General features: G+C 45.1%; 1 non-coding gene across 1 annotated transcript; it reads left to right on the forward strand.

Moving 5' to 3' along the window:
- Positions 1-246: 246 nt before the first annotated feature.
- On the forward strand, positions 247-328 carry TRNAS-AGA. The gene has a single exon. It is a non-coding gene; the product is annotated as a tRNA-Ser (tRNA).
- The last annotated feature ends 20,284 nt before the right edge of the window (positions 329-20,612 follow it).

The following is a 20,612-nucleotide window of genomic DNA, read 5'->3' on the forward strand; positions in this document are numbered from 1 at the left end:
GAACGGGACGGTCTGAATTGTCAGTGTGGGGAATGAACAACAATCTATAGCAATGTCATTAACCTCGAACACACTCTAATCATGCTCCAGCCGGAAGGGAAATGGGCAGGAACCCTTGTTGTTCAGCCATGGACACACTTACACTAATGCACAGCCAGGAGTGTGCTGGGGGAGCTGGTCTGAGCAATGTGAAGTGACAATTCAGTGAGAACAGAATCATTGTGTAGTGAAGCACCTATACATCAAGTAGTTGTGGCCGAGTGGTTAAGGCGATGGACTAGAAATCCATTGGGGTCTCCCCAGGCAAGTTTGAATCCTGCCAACTACGGAAGCATTAGTGTATTGTCACTGCTCTTGTTGTTGTGCCTGAGCATCCACAGAGCCAGACCTGGTCTCACTCTAAGGCTGTCTACACTTAAAATGCTGCTGTGACACTGCTATAGCACTGTGGAGTAGACAGTTGCTACAGTGAGTGGAGGGGTTTTCCATCCCTGTAATAGCTACATTGACAGAACAATCTTTCCTTTCATTTAGCAGTATCTAACCATGGCTTAGGGCAGCTTAATTATACTGATTCCAGGGTTTTTCACACCCTGAAAGACTTACTTCTTAGAGGGGTTATCCCATCACGCCCCCATTCCCTGGTCCGTCTCGCATGACCTGAGAGCAGCAATACCTGCAGTTCAAGAGGTGCAAACAATTCAATGTTTGTTGGGGTAAACTTCCAGCAAGCAACGATTCCAATTTCCTTCCTCGGTATCGCCCTTCCCAGCTCTGACACCACAGAGGCTTGTCTGTGTCCCTGTTCCCATTCCCCCCCTTAGCAAAACATAACTCCAGTTCCCCTACTCCCATTCCCATTCCCCCCCATTACTTCCTGATTGACTGCAGACTATATAGTAAAACTGGAGTTCTGCTTAGCTATACCGTAACCAATCATTTTACTGAAATGTAACTAACCAATCCCAACATATTGTAACATGGTTATCTAACCAGTTATACCCCACCACCTTAATTGCTTTACACCCAACAAATTAATTATCCATCAGACAGAAACAATCACAGAACCAGACAGAGATTATGCAGACAAGCAATAGGAAAGTGGAGACTACATTGACAGAACAACAAAGAAATGAGGAATTCAGACCCCAGCTATTGATAAGCGAGTTGTTGCCAGACAGGATACTAGTGTGGTAGAGGTTGTGGATGTTGGTTGCTTAACTGCCTGGCTCCCAGGGCAGGATTTTGAGGGTCTCAGAATGCCAGCACCCATCTTTTGTTCGCTTAAAATGTGAGCAGGGAGATTCCAACACCGCAGAACTCATGGAACTCCAGGAAACGTGTAACTTTAGGTCCGGGTGAGTGTGCCTAAAAATCAGCTGTGCTGGAGAAGGTCTCCAGGAGTTGAAAGAGATGTGACATCTTGGCCTCCCTAAATATTAATGAAAACTAGGGTTGATAAGTCACATTCTTTGTAGCATTAGGATTGTGGACTTGTCCAAAGTGCCAGTTTTAAGACTCTTTTTTCCTCTCTCGGGTCTTCTGGTTTCTGCATAGAGACGTGGTTTCAAATCCCACTCCTGACATGACCATTTTCTTTTATCTGGAGAAAATGGCCTCACTTCAATCTCCTTTGCAACAATAGAACACCATTTGTTTAGCTTTTCTATTCCAGTAGTTGTGAGAGAAGTTCCAAACTAGGGGGAAACAGGGCTTTTTCTCATGGCTGATCAATTTTTGTCTTCCTTCATTCCAAGCCATTTTCTCAGATACAGCCGTATTTCCCACACTTTTTTGTTCAGCGTTCTTTGCTTTTATGAAATTTTAGGGTCATCATTTAATTGCCACACAACTGTACTTATGAAGTGAAACACAATATTTTTTGGATATTCTTGCAGAAGAGTTTTGCTTTCTGACCTGGAATTGAACAGGGGCTACCCAAGGGGGACAATGCTACTCCCTTTTCTTGCCTCATCCGAAAAAACATACATTCCTGATGCCCTTTGTTTCCTTGCCCTTTTTAGGGTGAATTTACACTTCTCAGAAGTAGAATCCTTTACAAAACCACTCAAAATCTCAGCAGTGTCGTAAGCAATGGCTTCCGGAAACGTGCCCAGCTTTTCTTTAATTTGGTGACACAGGGCCAGGCAAGGGAGTGGATACAGGCCTGGATCAGAATCTTCGTTACCAGAACTAAAATTTCTATTTAAAAAGAGCTATTTTTCTGCAGCTATTAGATTTCCAACATTGATTTCATTTTATACACATTTTGAGCATCTATTAAGGATAAATTGAACAAAAATACCACTTCTCTTTCCTCAACATCTGCATCATGAAGGGGAGCATTCCGAATAGGAAAGATCTTCTGTGGGGCATGGGTTACAAAAATGCTTCGGGAACCAAATACATGGGCATTTTGCCAAGTTAAAAATCACTTAATGTGGAATTCTCTCCCCAAATCATCTGAGAAAATACTGACTTAAATAATTGAACTACACTGTGATCATATCCACTTCCCTCAGTTACTTGGGGTTCTGCTGTTGTTCACCATTTCTGAATGGAGATTTTAAATAACTGCTGTTTCTTTCTTAGCATGTGCAGTAAATTGGAGAGTTCTCCACTGTTGACAGAACTGCACTTGAACTGTCATCATGGAGGGGTGGGGAAAAAGCAAAGCTGAAGTGACAAATGAGGACTTTAGGAAATGGTCATTTGTCTTCAATTCTCCAATAAATCTGAGCTACGTCCTATCGAACTGAACTAATATCCAATTGGGTGAGCAAACAGCCTTCAGGAAAGAGAGAAACCCACATCACAGAGAGACAGAATACTGTAGCCTGATCTGGGGTGGGTTAGTAGGGTCGGTGGAATTTATCCACTTAGTTTCATTTTATTTGATAATTAATTTTCTAATTATTTAGTAATATTAATAATTAATAGATATTAATAACATGGGTATGGCTCGCCAATGTGTATGATCAGAAGATAAAGTTCGTCCTGAATCAGGCTTCACAGAGTTTATAAAAGGAGCTTCGGGGTATATGACAGGAACTTACACTGAGACAGAAATAGTCATAAAGACCTTTTATTAAAATCAATGAAACAACAAGAAAGTGTAAAAATATTAAAACAGTTCGAGATCACAAAGTTACAAATATCACAGTTCTTTAAGAGAGATATTTATGATAATACACTGTTATAAACTCACTCTGTGCAGTAGCACTTTGGGTGTTGTTCACACTTTTGGTAGAGGAAGTGATAGTATGGGTATGACTTTAACCCTATATAAACTAGGTGCTTTTTAAAAGTTAAAGCAGAAACTAGATTCCTTTATACTTACAGCTTTGAAAGGAAATAATACCACGGCCTATTAATAGTTAATAGCCTTGTAGATGGGTAGCATCGATGTGTAGATGGAGTTGAGGTGATGGGTAAACAGGAACAGATAGATGGGTGTATCACCTGCCTAATAGTGATTTGTTTCACCTTTTATAGAGCATTATTCAGAAATCCTTCCTCCTATGCCCAAATTTCATCTTCCCCCACGGAAATGTTAGGGTACACCTGCCTCATAGGCTAACATATGTGTGCATATGAGTGACAGTTATGTACGCATTTGTGGTGTACTTGTTAGATTTGTGGGCAAAAATCCCTATTTCCACCCTTTACTGTTATTGGTTCAGTTAAAGGTCTCCAGACATTTGGGTAGGTAATTTGTATTATTATTACTTTTCTGAGTAAGGGTCCTAAAGGTTACCTTTAGCATCACAGGATGTTTGTCTGACCTGGATGTCTGTCTTGCATTTCAGCTATTGCAAATCTATTAATCTATAAGCCTATTACATACTTAAATTTATCAAAAAGACATTTTATACAGACCAACAGATTAATCCTCAGGGCTACAATACATGACAATGAAAGTATGAAGAGAAATTCCAGAGCAGGTTACATCTGATTATTTAGAATCAGGACAAGAGATTCTCCCATCACATTCTCCTCTGATCCATTCAAAGCAGCTTCACTCAGCACTCTCTCAATAGTCAGTTATGTTATTTACAAAATTGTAAGTATCCCAGCATCCCATAATGGGGGACAAAATAGTCCTCTTGCCAGAAGTGGCTTTACCAATAGATGAAACCTGGAATTTAAATGCCAAATAATCACACTATGTTTGGGATCCATTTCAATTCCCCTTCCAGGTCTTTGACACTTTCATCTCCAGTCATAGCGACTCTGATATAGGAGGAAAGAAATCAAAGCATCATCTCCAAGCACAGACAGCTGAGAACTCTTCCTCACATGACATTTTGAGAAGTGGAGGGATAGAATGTGATGAAAATAAACTCTGCACAGAGAAGCCAAAATGTAACAGTTCTGGAGTGATGGGGAAGGAGGGAATCTCTGAACCACCCCATCTCCTTCCAGTGTCACAGAGGCTAAAATGACACTTTTTTCCCCTGCTCCTCTTTATTTAACTATAATATGAAAAATTCCCAATGTAACTGCTCTTCAGCACAACCCAGAGCAATGTGAGAACAACTGGCAAGGATACAATTTGTATCACTGGTGACTAACAATCACTTTGCAATAGGAGGAATGGTATAAATGTGACGCTCCCTGGTTCCTCCTAGGAAGGGCACACTCCAGTTACTTGTGGGATAATTGAGTTGATAGAAAGCACAAATGGGCCCACCTCAAAAGAAGGCAAACTACAAAAGGCATAAATGGGCCACTCATCTGGCCAAGCTGAGGGATAACAGTGCTGCAAACAGTTCAAACAGATTTAAAAAGTTATTATGTGGGAATCAGGAAAAGTATTAAAGAAAAAAGATTGATAGCCCTAGAGGGTTTTATGGTGTTCACTGCCCTTGCAGATTCTCTGATGGCTAATATGGGCTGAGTGCCAAGAGAAGGTTTTCCCACACTCACGGCATTCATAGGGCCTTTCCCCCTGTGTGGATTCTCTGATGAACAGAAAGGGCTGATCTACGATTGAAGGTTTTCCCACACTCATGGCATTCATAGGGCCTCTCCCCTGTGTGGATTCTCTGATGAACAGAAAGGGTTGATATTTGAGTGAAGGTTTTCCCACACTCACTGCATTCGTAGGGCCTGTCCCCTGTGTGGATCCTCTGATGTCTAGAAAGGGCTGATCTTTGAGTGAAGCTTTTCCCACACTCACGGCATTCATAGGGCCTTTCCCCCGTGTGGATTCTCTGATGTTTAGAAAGGTCTGAGCTGCTAGTGAAGTTTTTCCCACACTCACAGCATTCATAGGGCCTGTCCCCTGTGTGGATTCTCTGATGTTTAGAAAGGTCTGATCTGCGATTGAAGGTTTTCCCACACTCACGGCATTCGTAGGGCCTGTCCCCTGTGTGGATTATCTGATGTTTAGAAAGGTCTGATTTGCAATTGAAGGTTTTCCCACACTCACGGCATTCGTAGGGCCTGTCCCCTGTGTGGATTCTCTGATGTCTATAAAGGACTGATCTTTGAGTGAAGCTTTTCCCACACTCATGGCATTCGTAGGGCCTGTCCGCTGTGTGGATTCTCTGATGATTAAGAAGGGCTGAGTAGTCACATAAGTTTTTTCCACACTCTGTGCATGTATTTTTTCTCTTTCCAATGATGATTTCCTGCTTTGTTGTGGTTTCCTTGAGGTCCTTCTGAGTTCCATGAGAGGAAATACGTTTACCCATTTTCACCCCCGGCTGGTTTCCTTGTTCTCTTTCTGGTCTGTGCTGAATCTCACAGGATTTTTCCTCCTCATGACTCCTGGACACATTGCTTTTTGATCTTTGCAATAATGCTCTGTGTTTATCCACTTGCTGAACATTTTTCTGCTGAGAATTCTGCTCCTCTTTCCCACATGCCATTGCATCACCTGCTGTGAAAAAGACAGAAACATCAAACAGGGATGAAAAGTGAAAAGCCAAAACAACCTAAGTCCTGGAGGGAGGTCAAATAAAAATCACAAACTGAACTCCCCCATACTCTTCCCCAAAACAGGAGAGAGGAGGGGATCAATTTGGCTTTCAAATCCCATCCAAATTCTCAGGGGGAAGGGAGGAAGCTACTGCCTGGTGTCTGCTAGGATCTACGGGAAGCCATGAGCTATAGTTACCCTGAGGATATGACCCCTGCTGGCAACAATAATGAACTGAGACACCTCTCAAGGGCTTGGTAGGGCATCCCAGATGTTTCCTTCAGGCACTTGCACACTCAGAGTTCGTTTAATGTTTCCTCACCTCTGCAGGGAGATCTCAGGGTCTGTTTTTTCCCTCTGAACCCTGCAGGTCTGAGACCCATGGCTCTTCCCCTTGTTCCAGCTGAGAGATCACATCAGGTTTGGAAAATGGAAACCCTGCTCGGATGAAAGAAAACAAAGGAGTTCCGTTGATTTCATAAAACTTTCTCATAAAAAACATTCTATTAATTTAACTTTAATACTTAGTGTGACCCAGTGTGCCTGGGCTAGTCCTCACTGAAAATGCCAAGACCAGGGCAGGCTGAAAAAAAGAGAGCAGAGGCTCCCCAAACTGGTGGTTAACACGGAAGTTAAACTCACCAACCAGTCACCAACTGTGCTTCTGATCCCCGACACTGGTTATCGAGAAACTGAAAAAAGAAATCACATGGCCCCCTTTATTGCATCCCAGTTTTCTGGCTCCCAATCAGCAACTAGGTCCAGCACAGTGAGAGGTTATTTAAAAACTCTGCTCACATAAACAAAGTGCTCTTCTGACCCCAGAGTCAGCCACATTACCAGGTCAGTATAGGTTTGGATCTTACTCAAAATACTACGATGCCAGCCAATCATTGGCATCTAAACTAAAGGTTTATAAGCAAGAAAGCATCTAAACTAAAGGTTTATTATAAAAGAAAAAGAAAAAGGGAGTTGTTAAATGGGAAAGCAGTCAGACACATTCAGAAGTCTATACATCTGGTTCTTAGCAGTATTGGTGAGTTTCTGGCTTGAAAGGCTCTCTGGCACACATCCACATTATTCAGTCCTTTGTTCAAGCCTTCAGTTTGTAGAGAAGTTGCTGCAGAGGTAGGAAGAGGGATTGAAGACAAAATGGAGATGATGCAGCTGCCCTTTATATTCCTTTTGCCAAGTGGCTTCTAATTCCTGTGTCCCAAACACAAGCTTCACAGCACATGGCATGGAAAAGCCTTGGAGTTCTCAGTACACAGTGCGATACAGCGTGGCCAGAGGGCAGCAGGAGAGAGTTAGAAGGGAGCCTTATTCCCTGTAGAGGGAAGAAAGTTTGCTATTGATTAACTAGAGCACCTGAAGCCAATTAGAGTACCTGCAGTCAGTTACCTGATAAAGACCCTTGCTCCAATCAGGCAGGGAAGGAGTTGGAGCAGAAAGGATTGGTGTTGGAGCAGAGAACAGTTTGAAGGGAAGCAGAAGAAAGTTTGGAGAAGTGCTGCAGTGGGCTAAGAAGTCCAAGACCCCAGGTAAGGGGCACCTGGCTTGTACAGAGGGAGGGCAGGAAGCCCCCACAAGCTGAAGGGTAGGAGCGGGAAGTAGCCCAGGGGAAGGAACCATCAGTTCAAGTGGTTTACCACTAACCTCAGGGCCCCTGGGCTGGGACCTGGAGTAGAGGGCGGGCCCAGGTCCCTCCCTCTCCACTCCCCTCCTCAAGGACACTAGTGGGGTAATTAAAATACCGATTCAGAGGCAAGCAATGGCGCCCTGAACCTTCCCCAAAGAAGAGAGAGCGCGAGACCCAGCATAACAGTACCGGCAATTTGCCACACGTGGTGTCAGAAGTGGGATCTGTGCGCTGGGGACTTAGACCAGGGTTAGGCAAAACCCTCCCATCCTTAAGATGGACGACGTGGTCAAGGCCCTTATACAAGCCACCGCGGCCCAGCAGGAGGCTACCCGGGTCCAAGCAATCGCCCAATAGGAGGCGACTAGAATGCAGCAGGAGACCAATCATCTCTTGATGAGTCAGGCTGCTCAAGACCAAGCCCTGCTGAAAGACCTGGTGAACCAGATGAAGGCCCTTATGGAGCAGAATTGCAACTGTAAAGGGACCCGGACCGTACGGTCTAGCCATTGCCTACAGAAAATGACACGGGAGGATGATGTGGAGGCATACCTCCTGGCTTTTGAAAGAGCAGCCCTGCGGGAGGCCTGGCCCCGACATCAATGGTCTGGTATCCTTGCCCCATTCCTGTGTGGGGAAGCCCAGAAGGTCAACTACGATATGGCTGCAGAGGCCGCAGCAGATTATTCCCAGCTGAAGGCAGAGATCCTGGCCAGGTTCGGAGTAATGACAGCATTGCGAGCCCAGAGGTTCCATGAGTGGCAGTATACGGAGGACAAGACACCCCGATCACAATTGTTTGACCTGATACACCTGACCCAGAAATGGTTGCGCCCTGAGGCCCTTAGCTCTGAGAAGATGATGGAGGTTCTGGTATTGGACCGGTATATGAGGGGGCTACCACCAGGTCTCAGGTCTTGGGTTGGCCAGAATGATCCCTCTACCTATGATGAGTTGGTCTCCCTCGTGGAAAGACAGCTGGCAGCCCGCGAATTGTTCCAGACCCCAGGCAGGGAGTCACGGCAATCCAGGAAGCCAACCCCAAACCCAAGGTCCAGGGCTTTCGAGAACTATAGGAGAACTGTAACCGGGAGGAAAGACACCGAGGAATGGCTCAAGGCCAGGAAGGGACCTGGGGGGTTGGGAAGAGAGGTGGGGGGCCGGCCAAACAGTCCCAGGCAGAGGGTGACAACCGGAATAAGGCGGCGGTGTTATGAGTGTGGGGAATTGGGGCATATACCAGCCCAATACCCCAACAAGGAAGAACCTATGCAGTGTAATCTGGGGGATTAATCATAGAATCATAGAACTTAAGATCAGAAGGGACCATTATGATCATGTAGTCTGACCTCCCGCAAGATGCAGGCCACAAAAGCTGACCCCCCCACTCCTGAAATAATTCTCTCCCTTGACTCTGCTGTTGAATGCTCCAAATCCTGATTTAAAGACTTCAAGTAGTAGATAATCCTCCAGCAAGCGACCCCTGCCCCATGCTGCGGAGGAAGGCGAAAAACCTCCAGGGCCACTGCCAATCTACCCTGGAGGAAAATTCCTTCCCGACCCCAAATATGGCGATCAGCTGAACCCCGAGCATGCGGGCAAGACTCTCCAGCCAGATACTCAGGAAAAAGACTTTCAATATCCCAACATTGACCCTCGGTACTAATTACCAGTGGTCGCACGTTATTGACCTATTGACTAAATCATGTTATCCTATCAAACCATTCCCTCCATAAACTTATCAAGCTTAATCTTAAAGCCAGAGAGGTCCTTCGCCCCCACTGTTTCCCTCGGTAGGCTGTTCCAGAATTTCACTCCCCTGATGGTTAGAAACCTTCCTCTAATTTCAAGCCTAAACTTCCCGACTGCCAATTTATATCCATTTGTTCTCGTGTCCACATTAGTACTGAGCTGAAATAATTCCTCTCCCTCCCTGGTATTTATCCCTCTGATATATTTAAAGAGAGCAATCATATCTCCTCTCAACCTTCTTTTGGTTAAGGAAAACAAACCGAGCTCCTCAAGTCTCCTTTCATACGACAGGCTTTCCATTCCTCGGATCATTCTAGTGGCCCTTCTTTGTACCCGTTCCAGTTTGAATTCATCCTTCTTAAACATGGGAGACCAAAACTGCACACAGTACTCCAAATGAGGTCTCACCAACGCCTTGTATAACGGGACTAGCACCTCCTTCTCTCTACTAGAAATACCTCGCCTAATGCATCCCAAGACCGCATTAGCTTTTTTAACGGCCACATCACATTGCCGACTCATAGTCATCCTGCGATCAACCAGGACTCCGAGGTCCTTCTCTTCCTCCGTTACTTCCAACTGGTGCGTCCCCAGCTTATAACTAAAATTCCTGTTAGTGATCCCTAAATGCATAACCTTACACTTCTCACTATTGAATTTCATCCTATTACTAATACTCCAGTTTACAAGGTCATCCAAATCTCCCTGGAGGATATCCCGATCCTTCTCCGAATTGGCAATACCTCCCAACTTCGTGTCATCCGCAAACTTTATCAGCCCACTCCTACTTTTGGTTCCAAGGTCAGTGATAAATAGATTGAATAAGATCGGACCCAAAACCGAACCTTGAGGAACTCCACTGGTAACCTCCCTCCAACCCGACAGATCACCTTTCAATACGACCCGCTGCAGTCTCCCCTTTAACCAGTCCCTTATCCACCCCTGGATTTTCATTTCGATCCCCATCTTTTCCAATTTAACCAGTAATTCTTCATGCAGTACCGTATCAAATGCCTTACTGAAATCAAGATATATTAGATCCACCGCATTTCCCTTGTCTAAAAAATCTGTTACTTTCTCAAAGAAGGAGATCAGGTTGGTTTGGCACGATCTACCTTTCGTAAAACCATGTTGTAATTTGTCCCAATTGCCATTGACCTCAAGGTCCGTAACTACTCTCTCCTTTAATATTTTTTCCATGACTTTACATACTACAGATGTTAAACTAACAGGCCTGTAGTTACCCGGGTCACTTTTTTTCCTCTTCTTGAAAATAGGAACTATATTAGCTAATCTCCAGTCAAACGGTACAACCCCCGAGTTTAGAGATTCGTTAAAAATTATCGCTAACGGGCTTGCAATTTCACTCACCAATTCCTTTAATATTCTAGGATGAAGATTATCCGGGCCACCTGATTTACTACCGTTAAGCTGTTCAAGTTTGGCTTCTACCTCGGATACTGTAATTTCCAACCCCGCACCTTCATTCCCATCAGTCACTCTGCCACTATTCCTAAGCCCTTCATTAGCCTCCGAGGCAAAATATTCGTTTAGATATTGTGCCATGCCTAGCTTATCCTTAGTCTCCACTCCGTTTACAGTTTTAAGCGGTCCCACTTCTTCTTTCTTGGTTTTCTTCCTATTTATATGGCTAAAAAACCTTTTACTATTGGTTTTAATTCCCTTCGCAAGGTCCATCTCTACCCGGCTTTTGGCCTTTCTCACTGCATCCCTACACCCTCTGACCTCAATAAGGTAGGTTTCTTTGCTGATCCCTCCCATCTTCCACTCCTTGTACGCTTTCTGTTTTTTCTTAATCACCCCTCTGAGATGCTTGCTCATCCAGCTCGGTCTAAAACTGCTACCTAAGGACCGTTTTCCCTTTCTCGGGATACAGGCCTCTGACAGCTCCTGCAACTTCAACCTGAAATAATCCCAGGCGTCTTCCGCCTTTAGATCCCTAAATATGTTAGTCCAATCCACTTCCCTAACTAGTCGCCTTAATTTAGTAAAGTTAGCCCTTTTGAAATCGTAAACCTTAGTCTCAGATGCAATTTTGTTTATCCTTCCATTTATTTTGAACCAAATTAGCTCATGATCACTGAGCCAAGGTTGTCCCCTACAACCATTTCCTCAACAAGGTCCTCACTACTCAGCAAAACCAAATCTAAAATGGCATCCCCCCTCGTCGGTTCAGCTACTACTTGATGAAGGAATTCATCAGCTATCACATCTAGGAAAAGCTGAGCTCTATTATTATTACTAGCATTTGTTCCCCAATCTATATCCGGGAAGTTAAAGTCTCCCATGATCATACAGTTCCTATTAGTATTTACCTCCTTAAAAACATTGAAGAGTTCTCTATCCATATCCAGGCTAGGTTCCGGCGGTCTATAGCACACCCCAATCACTATCCCAAGGGAGGCTCTAGTAGTTTTCTTCCCTAATGTGACCATTGCCCAAACAGACTCCGTATTATCCATTCCATTACTAGTTATTTCATTACAGTTTACCTCATAATTGACATACAATGCTACTCCCCCTCCTTTACCTTTGTTTCGGTCTTTCCTAAACAGCACATACCCTTCCATACCTGTACTCCAGTCATGACTACCATTCCACCATGTTTCGGTTATTCCTACGATATCCGGTTTCAATTCTCGGATTACGGGGAGCAATGTGGCCTAATCGGCCTGGTAGGGGTCACAATGACCTCATATGGATATACCAGACCAGTAAAAATGAATGGTATAAAGACCATAGCATTAATAGATTCCGGGAGTGCTGTCATGCTGGTCTCGGGGAAGTTGGTGGGAACAGACCAACTAACCCGGGCCAAAACCACAGGGGTAACGTGCATACATGGCACTGTGAATTTTTACCCTACAATCCCGGTGCGGATTGAGATCCAGGGGAATACTACCAGGGTTTCTGCAGGGGTGGTCCCCAAGCTCCCCTACCCTGTTTTAATTGGTAGAGACTTCCCCGGGTTTGAGAGCTTACTTACCCCAATAGAGCCAGGGGAGGGTAGCAACCCCCAGGCTGAGACGGAGGCAACTACAGATAGCCTCAGCCCAATGTTTGCCAAATTTGCTCCAGGGTTATTCTCATCCCCTGGGAAACCCCGAAAGTCTAGGTGAGAACGAAGGGCAGATAAAAGATTAGGGACCAGGATTCTAGCAGAGAATCAAAAAACTTCCCTTGTGGGTAGGCGAACCTGCTCAGGAGACCAGGAGATAATTCAGGCCAAGAAAGACTCGGAGGCGGTTCCTAGCCAAAGTGGGAGCACCCCGGGGGGAAGAGTAGAAATAGGCCCCCTAGAATTAGGTCAGTTCGGTACTGCACGTGAGACTTTTGGGCAGGACCAGGCCGATGATCCGTTATATGCAAACGTGAGGGAGGAGGTAGTGGAAGTAAATGGTGTGCCTGTGGAAGGAAAGATCAAAGGCCCAAGGCCATACTATGTGCTCAAACGCGATCTTTTGTACAGAATAGAGCAAATACGAGGGGAAGAAGTAGAGCAACTCTTAGTCCCACGGAAACACATAAGGGCAGTACTAGAGTTAGCTCACAGCCATCTATTTGGGGGACATCTAGGGGTAGACAAGACACTGGATAGAATCCTAAGGAGGTTTTATTGGCCAGGGATACGAGCAGAAGTCCAGCGTTATTGTGCCTCCAGCCCTGAATGCCAGTTGCATAGCCCCCGACCTCACTTGCGGGCCCCATTAGTACCTTTGCCTATTATTGACGTCCCTTTCGAGAGGATAGCCATGGACATAGTGGGCCCATTAGAAAAATCGGCACGGGGCCACCGAAACGCACTAGTCATCCTTGACTATGCCACGCGGTATCCAGAGGCCATTCCTTTAAGAAACCACACATCCAAGGCAATAGCAAAGGAACTACTACAGGTATTCACCAGAGTGGGCATCCCTAAGGAGATCCTGACAGACCAAGGAACCCCGTTCATGTCAAAACTAATGAAAGACTTATGTGCCCTGCTCCGCATCCAGGCCATACAGACCTCAGTCTACCATCCACAAACAGATGGACTGGTCGAGCGATTTAATCATACCCTTAAAAGTATGATCCGGAAGGTGGTAGCACAGGATGGAAAAGACTGGGATACCCTTCTACCGTATCTAATGTTCGCTATATGGGAAGTCCCCCAGGCGTCCACGGGTTTTTCTCCCTTTGAACTATTATATGGACACCACCCATGCGGGATATTAGATATCGCCAAGGAAGACTGGGAGGAACAACCCAACCCAGGAAAGAATGTCATTGAGCACATGACACAGATGAGAGAGCGAATAACTCGAGTAACTCCGATAGTACGGGAACATTTGGAAAAAGCACAAGAGGCCCAGCGGACATATTACAACCGTCGGGCGAAAGAACAGAGATTTCAGCCAGGGGAACGGGTGATGGTGTTAGTGCCGACAGCAGAAAGCAAACTTCTAGCCAGCTGGCACGGACCATATGAGATAGTGGAAGCCATTGGGGAAGTGAACTATAAGGTTAGACAACCAGACCACCGAAAGCCAGAGCAAATCTACCACGTCAACTTACTGAAGCCCTGGCATGAACAAGAGACGTGTCTGGTCATTCGAGGAGCTCCACCCTCAGACAGACGACCCACGGAGACAGGTAAAGATATCTCCTGAATTAACCCCAGAACAACGAACAGAGGTCATTGAAATGATCCACCGGAACCAGGACGTATTCTGTACACAACCGGGACGAACGACACTATTCCAACATTATATTGTCACCAGCCCCAGAGTAAGGGTGACGATAAGACCACACCGAATACCGGAAGCTAAAAGGGAAGAAATTAGGATGGAAGTGAAGAAGATGCTGGAACTCGGGGTCATTGAAGAATCCCACAGTCAGTGGTCCAGTCCGATCGTCCTAGTCCCCAAGCCTGATGGCACCCTGAGGTTTTGTAACGACTTCCAGAAATTGAATGAAGTATCCCACTTCAATGCCTACCCGATACCACGCATTGACGAGCTAGTTGATCAGTTAGGCAAGGCTTGATACCTAATCACTCTGGATCTGACCAAGGGACATTGGCAAATTCCCCTGGCCAAGGATGCCAAGGAAAAGACTGCCTTCTCTACACCCGATGGCCTGTTTCAATACATTGTCCTCCCTTTCGGACTCCATGGGGCCTCTGCAACATTCCAACGACTTATGGATAAATTACTACGACCCCATGCCAAGTATGCCACCGCCTATCTAGACGACAGTCATCCATAGCCCTGACTGGGAAACGCACCTAGGAAAAGTAGAAGCAGTGCTGGACGCCCTGTGGAAGGCCGGTCTCACTGCTAACCCTCTCAAGTGCGTGATAGGACTAGCTGAGGCCAGATACCTCGGGCATGTAGTAGGGAGAGGTTTGGTAAAACCCCAATGGAACAAAGTGGAGGCAATACAAGGTTGGCCTCGACCAATCCGCAAACAGCAGGTCAGAACGTTTTTAGGGATAGTAGGATTCTATCGGAGATTCATCCCTCATTTTGCCACAAGAGCAGGGCCATTGATAGATATGATAAAAGCTCAAGGCCCCGAGATAGTAAAGTGGATTGATGCAACTGAAGAAGCATTTGTAGATTTACGGACAGCCCTATGCTGCCATCCAGTACTCATAGCCCCAGATATCGAGAAGGAATTCATCCTACAAACGGATGCCTCGGAGGTGGGGCTCGGTGCCGTCCTTTCCCAGATGGTAGGGGAGAAGGAGCACCCCATCTTGTACTTCAGCCGGAAGCTCCTCCCCAGGGAACAAAAGTACGCTGTTGTCGAAAAGGAATGTCTGGTGATAAAATGGGCTATGGAGACTCTCCGCTACTATCGCCTGGGGCGGCGATTTACCCTCGTGACAGACATGCCCCACTCCAGTGGATGCACAGGAACAAGGAGAGGAACGCTAGAGTGACGAGGTGGTTCCTCTCTGCAGCCTTTCCATTTCCGGGTCCAGCATAGGGCTGGAAGCCAACATGGCAACACTGATGGCCTATCGCGACGGCACTGCCTCTCGTCCCAAGAAGCCCAACCCCTTGGTGTTGAGCGGAGGGGGATATGTGATACAGCATGGCCAGAGGGCAGCAGGAGAGTGTTAGCAGGGCGCCTTATTCCCTTCAAGGGGAGGAAGGTTTGCTATAGATTAACTAGAGCACCTGAAGCCAATTAGAGCACCAGCAGTCAGTCAGGTGATAAAACCCCCCTGCTTCAGTCAGACAGTGTGGGAGTTAGAGCAGGAAGGTTTGGTTGGAACAGAGAGCAGTTTGAAGGAGTTGGAGCAGAGAACAGTTTTGAAGAGAGACAAAAGGAAAGTTTGGAGGAGTGCTGCGGTGGGCTGAGAAATCCAAAAAACCCTAGGTAAGGGGCACCTGGCTTGTGTAGAAGGAGGGCAAGAAGCCCCTCCACAAGCTGAAGGGCAGGAGAGGGAAGTAGCCCAGGGGAAGGAACCGCCAGTTCAAGTGGTTCACCACTAACCTCAGGGCCCCTGGGTTGGGACCTGGAGAAGAGGGCGGGCCCAGGTCCCTCCCTCTCCACTCCCCTCCTCAAGGACACTAGTGGGGTAATTAAAATACCGATTCAGAGGCAAGCAGTGGCGCCCTGAACCTTCCCCAAAGAAGAGAAAGCGCGAGACCCAGCATAACCGTACCGGCAATTTGCCACAGTATTTATAATAAAATAATAATATAAAGTGTCTCTCAATTCCATACAGTGTCACTTAATAAACCAGTGAATTCCCAGGACCGGTTCCTCAGGTGTTTGAAGATGCCGAACATCTTGCTTGTGCAGGACTATAATACCCACATATATGTTGGGAACACACAGACACTGTGCTAGTCTGTTCCCCTATGTTCACTCTTCTAGAAAATCATGATCAATTTTGTTCATAGTATGTGTCAGGGCTGAATCCCCACTCTGTCACTCCGAGTGCAGAAAGTGGGGGCCCGACAGGATTCTACAAATTAATTTGTGCCACTCTAGGCTTGTATTAAAGCCCCAAAGTTACAGCTTTTCTCTGACCTTGGCTTGGTAAATGCTGCCACCACCCAAAGGCAAAACCCCCCAAAACCCTTGGACCCAGGAAGGAGCACTTGAGAATTCTTCCCTCTGGGGCACCCTCAAGCTCTTTCACCTCCCCTCCGGGAAGGAGCTGAGAAAGAAAACAAAGGAAATTAGCTGTGGCTACCAGCTAATCAAACAACACACACAAACCTCTTAGGACACCAAAAATCCAATCCTGTTCTTAAAAGAGGTAAATTTTATTAAAATTGAAAAGGAAAACAATACATCTGGAACTTAGGCTTTTGCTAGATCTTAAAAGAAAATTTTTGTAAGCACCCAAAATAGCTTTCTTGGGTGTTCAGCTTAAAGCTTACAAGCAAACAAAAGCATCTGGGATAGCATAGAGGAGATCCAAAAGCCAAAATAAAAAATAAACCTGATTGTGTCTGTCTAAACATTCCCTAGCCAAATCATTTCTCCTAGGTATGGAAGATGAATTTTCATACCTGCTTCCAGCCATACACAGCATTGCTACTCTGTGTCGCCTTCTCCAGAGAACAAGAGACAAAGGGAAAGTTACTTTCCCATTTAAAAAAGTTCTAGCCTTTCCATTGGCTCTTTCGGTCAGGTGCCCAATACTTTATTTTATTTTTTTAAACCCTGTTGGCTTGTTAACCCTTTAGAGGTAAAGCAAGCAGAGAACTCGCACCAACAGGGATTTTACAGCCAACTGGCTGGCTGGGTGTTTATAAAAGGGAGATCCCTCCCCTCCCCTTCGTTTATCACTGTATGGCTTGTGAGGTACCATTTGAAAAGACATAATCTACTGAATATCCTCCTGTTAAATTGTGTAGCAACATTGTATGGAAAGTGATGAGATTTTACGGTTTGATATTTCTGAAAAATCTGCAGCCCTAACCCTAAGTTCCTCAGAGACAGCAAGGCAAACAGCTGGTCAAATAGCCATTCTGCACCAGGGGGAAGGTGTGAAGATGACATTTACATTCCATCACAGGGACACTTGAAGCTCGTATCTATGACAGCCTGTCACCATGACTCATCTGAGAACTGAAGTGGTTTCTAGTACAAAGGACTGAATTATAAAAAGAGGTGAGGAAAATGCATGAGACTCTCTCTCTCTCTCTCCCCCTTTTCCCTCTGCTCATGACAACTCCTGAAGAACTGAATGTGGGCGGCAGGGGCAGGTTAGGGGGAGTCCTGGCTGAAAGGAAAACCAGCCTGTCTCAGCAGATGGTGAGAGAAACATTTGTTTTAAATCCCTTTTAGCTTGTTAGGTTAAACATTAGTTTATGTTTTATCTTGCATTTCTTTCATAAACAATTCTGACTTTTATGCCTCATTACTTGTAGTCACTTCAAATCTTTTTTTTCAGTAGTTAATTTTATTTCCTTTTTTTTTTTTATCAAACCAGTGTGTTTGGATTAAAGTGTGTTGGAAACTCCATTTGGAAGGCTAGTGCATGTCATTTTCCACTGTTGAAACAACAGATTTCATATGAGCTCCCATTGTTCAGTAGTGTGCTGGACAGTGCAAGATGCACATTTCTGGGGGAAGTCTGGGAGCAGAGAATTTTCTGGGGTTCTCCTGTGGGGGACTGTAATTTGTGAGTCACGGACTAGCAGCACTCAATACTGTGTAGCTGGGAGCGAGTTACATGCTGGAGACTGCATGTGAACTGCCCAGGAGTGGCTGCTCTCACAGTAGAGCAGTGTAAAAGGCACCCCAGCTTGGGGAACTGAGGGGACACAGCTGTTAACAGTCCAGATTGTACTGTGCTTAATGTCACAGACACTCAATTTCAAAGACTCTCCTAAAACACACAGAAAGTAAATCCACATCCCAGAAATCGAAGTCTCCCTGGCACTGCTTCTTGCTGACAGATGGGTCCAGAGACAGAGTCCTGGGAAAGGAGGAAACATAAGCGTGGGGTTCGGTGGAGAACGGGAACAGGAAGGGCAGGGATATTATTGAATGCAGGATCTCAGCAGTGGTAGATGTCAGGATAACACATATTGCAGCCCATTGGCAAACATAATCCCAAATATACATATAAAACGATGGTCTAAATTAGTGACTTCCATTGATTTATACACGGGCAATAACACATTCTCTGTATTACTGTCTATCCCTTTTTAAATAATTCCTAACATCCTGTTTGCTTTTTTGACTTCCGCTGCACACGGCTGGATGTCTTCAGAGAACTATCCACAATGACAAAAAGATCTTTTTCCTGATTAGCCTAATTTTGCCCCCATCATATTGTATGTATAGTTGGGGTTATTTTTTCCAATCTGCATTACTTTACATTTATACACATTTGTCATTTTGTTGCCCAGTCACTTAGTTTTGTGAGATCTTTTTGAAGTTCTTCACAGTTTGCTTTGGTCTTAACTATCTTGAGCAGTTTAGTATTGTGACGTTATTGATATAATCTGGGACCATACAGAACATGGTTGCAACCAAGGTCCTGTAGTGGCACCAAATCTTATGTAAAGGGGGTCATATAAGGTGTCCAAGACCAGGTTATGGGTTGCTGGTTATAATTATGGTGTCTATATGTATGTATCACTTTGTAGTTGAAGTTATGAGTATTGGCTCTATACTGTCTGTATTTCGAACTTATGCTGTGCTTCTGGGAGACAGCCCAGACAAGCTGGTGTTAGCTCTGCCTAGCCTGCTTGATGGCCCATTAAGGACCATCAGCTATTCAACTGACCCATTGAGAGAAGGCAGATATGCCTTGTAACTCAGCAAATTATGCAGGGACTTGCCCATGTGACTCTAGACTCCATTTTGCTGTAATTTTCCACAGTAAGAACAAAGAAGTGTTCTTACACCTGGAAAAGCCTATAAAAGGCTGATGCCTCATCTCCATCTTGTTTTCAATCCTGCTTCTTACCTTTGGAGGAACTTTGCTACAAACTGAAGCTCTGCACAAAGGACTGATTGACCCATCCCAGAGGAGGATGTACTCCAGAGACTTGATTTGAACCTGCAGTTTACTCCATCACTGCTACAAGCCTGAACTAAGAACTTTGCCATTACTGCATATAATTGATTCCATTTAACCAATTCTAGCTCTCAGCTCTATCTTTTTCCTTTGATGAATAAACCTTTAGATTCTACAGGATTGGCAACAGCATGATTTGTGGGTAAGATCTGATGTGTATATTGACCTGGGTCTGGGGCTTGATTCTTTGGGACCAAGAGAACCTTTTTCTTTTATTGGGGTGTTGGTTTTCATAACCATTCCTCCCCAGGACAAGTGCACTGGTGGTGATACTGGAAGACTGCAGTGTCTAAGGAAATTGCTTGTGTGACTTGTGGTTAGCCAGTGCGGTAAGATCAAAGTCCTCTTTGTCTGGCTGGTTTGGTTTGCCTTAGACGTGGAAAAATCCCAGCCTTGGACTGTAACTGCACTGTTTTAAGCGATTTTGTCACTCTCAGTTGGATCCCACCAGAACCGCATCATCACAAGTATCATCTGCAAACTTTGCCACCTCACTGTTTACCCCTTTCTCCAGATCATTTATGAATACGTTGAATAGGATTGGTCCTAGGACTGACCCTTGGGGAACACCACTAGTTACTCCTCTCCATTCTGAAAATTTACCATTTATTCCTACCCTTTGTTCCCTGTCTTTTTACCAGTTCTCAATCCATGAAAAGATCTTCCCTCTTATCCCATGATAACATAATTTATGTAAGAGCCTTTGGTGAGGGACCTTGTCAAAGGCTTTCTGGAAATCGAAGTACACTATGTCCACTGGATCCCCCCATACTCGGGGGAATGGGGAGGGGAGTGGCACTGTATGTTAAAGAAAATGTAAACTCGAATGAAGTAAAAATCTTAAATGAAACCACATGTTCCATAGAATCTCTATGGATAGTAATTCCATGCTCTAATAAGAATAACACAATAGGGATCTATTATCGACCACCTGTCAAAGACAGTGATAGTGAGGATGAAATGCGAAGGGAGATTAGAGAGGCTATCAAAATAAAGAACTCCATAATAGTGGGAGATTTCACTTATCCCCATATTGACTGGGTACATGTCACCTCAGGACAAAATGCAGAGACAAAATTTCTGGATACTTTAAATGACTGTTTCTTGGAGCAGCTGGTACAAGAACCCGCAATGGGAGAAGCAACTCTCGATTTAGTGCTGAGTGGAGTGCAGGATCTAGTCCAAGGGCTAACTATAACAGGACCGCTTGGAAATAGTGACCATAATATAAC

The sequence above is a fragment of the Mauremys mutica genome, unplaced genomic scaffold, assembly GCF_020497125.1.
Source record: "Mauremys mutica isolate MM-2020 ecotype Southern unplaced genomic scaffold, ASM2049712v1 001098F_np12_obj, whole genome shotgun sequence".
Taxonomy (NCBI): domain Eukaryota; kingdom Metazoa; phylum Chordata; order Testudines; family Geoemydidae; genus Mauremys; species Mauremys mutica.